Genomic DNA, 3,879 nt, shown 5'->3' with positions numbered 1-3,879 from the left:
AGATAGATAGATAGATAGATAGATAGATAGATAGATAGATAGATAGATAGATAGATAGATAGATAGATAGATAGATAGATAGATAGATAGATAGATAGATAGATAGAGTTATTTCAGGACAAAGAGAAGATACACCCACACATCGTCTAAAGCTTCTCAAACGTGGGCTCACTTGCTGAGTTTCACACTGCAGGACTCTCATGCTCTGCAGTCAAACAGCCGCTTAAGAGAAGGCCTTGTTCCAGCTGGATTTCTTTTGTCATGCTAACTTGTAACCTTTTAAAGTGCATTGACGGCAGGTAGCATAGAGAAACAATGGGATACAGTAGCATCCTCCTCTAGAGTTACTCCACTCCCACAGTCCTCGTCTTCCACTCCGCCAATGAAGCTGTCCAACTATGACATCACGGCTAGCCATTTGTTTTCTCTACATTGCCATGGCGATGCGAGATGGCAGCGACCGCGGAGATGAAAGACAGCATTAGCACATCAGGACGGAGACGAGCACAAAGATCTGTCAGATTTTCTTTTCATTTCGGTCTTTGCTTTTCACATAAGCTCTACTGAAAAGATCAGAGAAACTATGAAAAGTCATGCTGACCTCCTCCTTCACTGTGAACTCCCACCGGGTCAAGACCAATAAGGTTCTCCACCAATTACTCTGGTCAGTTTCAATCTCATCTCTCTTCATCTCTACCAAAGACGACTTTTACACACAGCCTGCCACAACAACAGCCATCTACTTGTTAATCTGCGACATTCTGCCAGGGTCAGCGACATTTGTCACACAACGTTTAGATTTTTAAACTTTTGATTAATTTTTAGTTCTTCATCTGTAGGAACTCTTATATCCCAAGAGTTGATTTTAATTAAAAATCAGTTTTTCAGCATTTTCTGTGTGTTGTATGAACGTCACCATTGCAAAGTTTTCTGTGTGAAAACAGATACTGTATAAATGAGAAAAAAGGTAAATAACACTATCAACAAATATTTGCTTGAGTATGAATATATTTAATTCGGTTCATTTTAAAATGTCAAAAATGTTAAATTCCAATGGGCTAATTTTATGTTTGCAGTTTTATTTATATATTTATTTATTTATTTATTTATAAGTCACCATTGCGATATTTACTGGGTGAAAACATCTGTATAACTTTATATATACGGAAAAATTTAATTAAATTAAAATGAAATTAATTTAATTAAAATCATTAATGCATCTTAAGTAATCACAATGATCCAGCACTTTATAGTAAATTTCATAAGTGAAATTTAAGTCTAATTTCTGTACATGCTAAATACTTTGGGACATAAAAAGTACCACTTTGTCTTTACTATAAACACTTACGGTTTTAGAGACACTAAAAAAGATGAGCTAAGCATACAAATCCTGACAGTACATATAGTGATGAAATACTAGTCCAGTAAAAGTATAAATACTTTTAACACGAGTAAAAGTACTTTTGAATGAAGGGTGAAATCAGGGCACTTATTGCCATTGAGATGACTGGGAATAAAATGGCCCAATTATTCCAGATTAACCATACTTAAGTATCAAAAGTCCAAGTACTGATCTCTAAGAACGGCTTACTTGTTGTTGTTGCTGTTGTTATTGGATATAATTCATCTTTATATATTCCCAGTGGCACAGATAGGATGAAGCATAAATAGGTTATAGATCATATAATGAGTCATTAAGAGTCAGCACACTTGAGCTCTCAGGATCTTGGCTCATTCGGAGTCGGATAAAACCAGTTCAGTGTTTTGTTAATTTGAGATTTGCTCTTAATGTTTCCCTCAGTTAGTTGTGATCAGATGACTTAAAGGAATAGTTCACCCAGAAAGGAAAATGTGATGTTTATCCGCTTACCCCCAGTGCATCCAAGATGTAGGTGACTTTGTTTCTTCAGTAGAACACAACGAAGATTTTTACCACAAACCGTTGCAGTCTGTCCGTCTTATAATGGAGGTGAATGGGAATCACGGCTTTGAGAGTAAAACAAAACACACACAAACAAAACCAAATTAAACCCTGCGGCTCGTGACGATACATTGATGTGTAAAGACACGAAACGATCGGTCTGCGCAAGAAACTGAACAGTATTTATATAGTTTTTTTGATGTCCGAACTGTTCTGAGCGCCTTTGCGTCGTCTTCTTCAGCTGGCGCGTGACACGTCTTCTTCTTCATGCTTTACGGCAGATCGCAGACTTATAAGTGCATTACCGCCACCTATCTCTCAAATGGACCATTGACAGTCTATCTACAATCTCAATTAGGATGCGCTCAGGATAGTTCGGACATTGCAGTAAATCAGAGGTAAAAAACGATATATAAATACTGTTTAGTTTCTTGCGCAGACCGATCGTTTCGTATCTTTACACATCAATGTATCGTCACGAGCCGCAGGGTTTAATTTGGTTTTGTTTGTGTGTGTGTTTTTTTTGACTCTCAAAGCCGTGATTCCCATTCACCTCCATTATAAGACTGACAGACTGCAATGGTTTGAGTTAAAAATCTCAGTTTGTGTTCTACTGAAGAAACAAAGTCACCTACATCTTGGATGCCCTGGGGGTAAGCAGATAAACATCACATTTTCATTTTTGGGTGAACTATCCCTTTAATGTGATCTGTGAACCAGTAAAACTGACTTATTGTCCCATAAGATTGATTTGCACTTTAGATTGGATCGTGATTTTTGTTTTTTCAAAAAGTGTTGCTCCTTGTTGTTATGAAGTGGAGTAAAAGCTATTATCCTTTGGAACCAAGTACAAAAACGGATAAAGTGACAAATACTTGGAAACTATTTTAATCAAAGATGTGCACATGCCTAAGGTTGTTGACATCTGTTCTAAAACAGAAGAAGTGACTTTAAGGCCTGTTCACACCAACATAGACTTTTGGCACAAAAATAGTTTGATTTTTGCATGTGATTTCTCTTTTCAGACAAATGCGAAACAAAAACAAAAAAGGCAGACGATGAAAACGCAACTCAATTCTAAACAAATATAGATTACTAGTCAGTGATCCAGTAGAGAACAAATCGTTCTCATTCTTTCCCTTGGGTTCACGGTTGGATGGACTTTATAGTCCTGGATCATCTGCTCTCCTGTGCCGAGTGAGATCGAGAGCGCTCGAGTGATAAATCCAGGCTCTGTAAATCTCTACAGCTTTTATTTACTGTACAGATCCTCAATAATGCTATCCAAAACCTCTTGTGAGACCCAGTGTGTGTGTGTTTATGTCGGAGAGTTTATGTGATTTTTACCAGACAAATGTCACTCCGTCTGAACAGATGACAGCATGCTGGAGTTTCCCATCGGATTTGGGCTGATGATGCATCTGAAACAAAACAGAAGAGGTCCAGTCAGAATTGTGGCACTGAATCAACAAGTAAAATGCCTATAAAAGTCAAATGTCAAAGACATTTTGTTCGCACTGCACATAAATATAGTTCATTTTTATAATTGATCTTTAGGACTGACTCTCATGTGGCAAGTCATAAACTCTCATCAGTTTATCTGGTGCATCTACACTACCGTTCAATAGTTTGGGGTTGGTATTGTTTGTGAAAGAAGTCTATTCTATTCATTGAGGCTTTTAAAAAACAAGTTTGGGGTACACGCTAAAATAATGCTGGGTTAAATTCAACCCAGTGCTGGGTTAAATAGGGACAAACCCAGCAATTGGGCTGTTTTGACCCAGCGTTGGGTTAAATGTTTAAATGTTTAACCCAACCTTCTGGGTAGTAACCCAACCGCTGGGTCAAAACAACCCAATTGCTGAATTTAACCCAGCATTTTTTTAGCGTGTACCCCAAACTTTTGAGTTTTCTTTTAGAATGTATGATTGATTGATTGATTGATTGATTGATTGATT

At 37.4% G+C, this 3,879-nt stretch overlaps 1 long non-coding RNA gene across 1 annotated transcript in view; it reads right to left on the bottom strand.

The window, feature by feature from the left end:
- The window catches only part of LOC107595662 (uncharacterized), a 21,573-nt gene extending 18,240 nt beyond the window's left edge, over positions 1–3,333 (bottom strand). Inside the window, exon 1 of the long non-coding RNA XR_001610286.1 lies at positions 3,269–3,333. This is a non-coding gene — a long non-coding RNA (uncharacterized lncRNA). The remainder of the gene's footprint in view (positions 1–3,268) is intronic.
- Between the last annotated feature and the right edge of the window lie 546 nt (positions 3,334–3,879).

This window comes from Sinocyclocheilus grahami, unplaced genomic scaffold (assembly GCF_001515645.1).
Source record: "Sinocyclocheilus grahami isolate Dianchi unplaced genomic scaffold, SAMN03320097.WGS_v1.1 scaffold206.1, whole genome shotgun sequence".
Lineage (NCBI taxonomy): Eukaryota > Metazoa > Chordata > Actinopteri > Cypriniformes > Cyprinidae > Sinocyclocheilus > Sinocyclocheilus grahami.
Note: the sequence above shows the minus strand (reverse complement) of the source record. Positions and strands in the feature narration are given on the sequence as shown.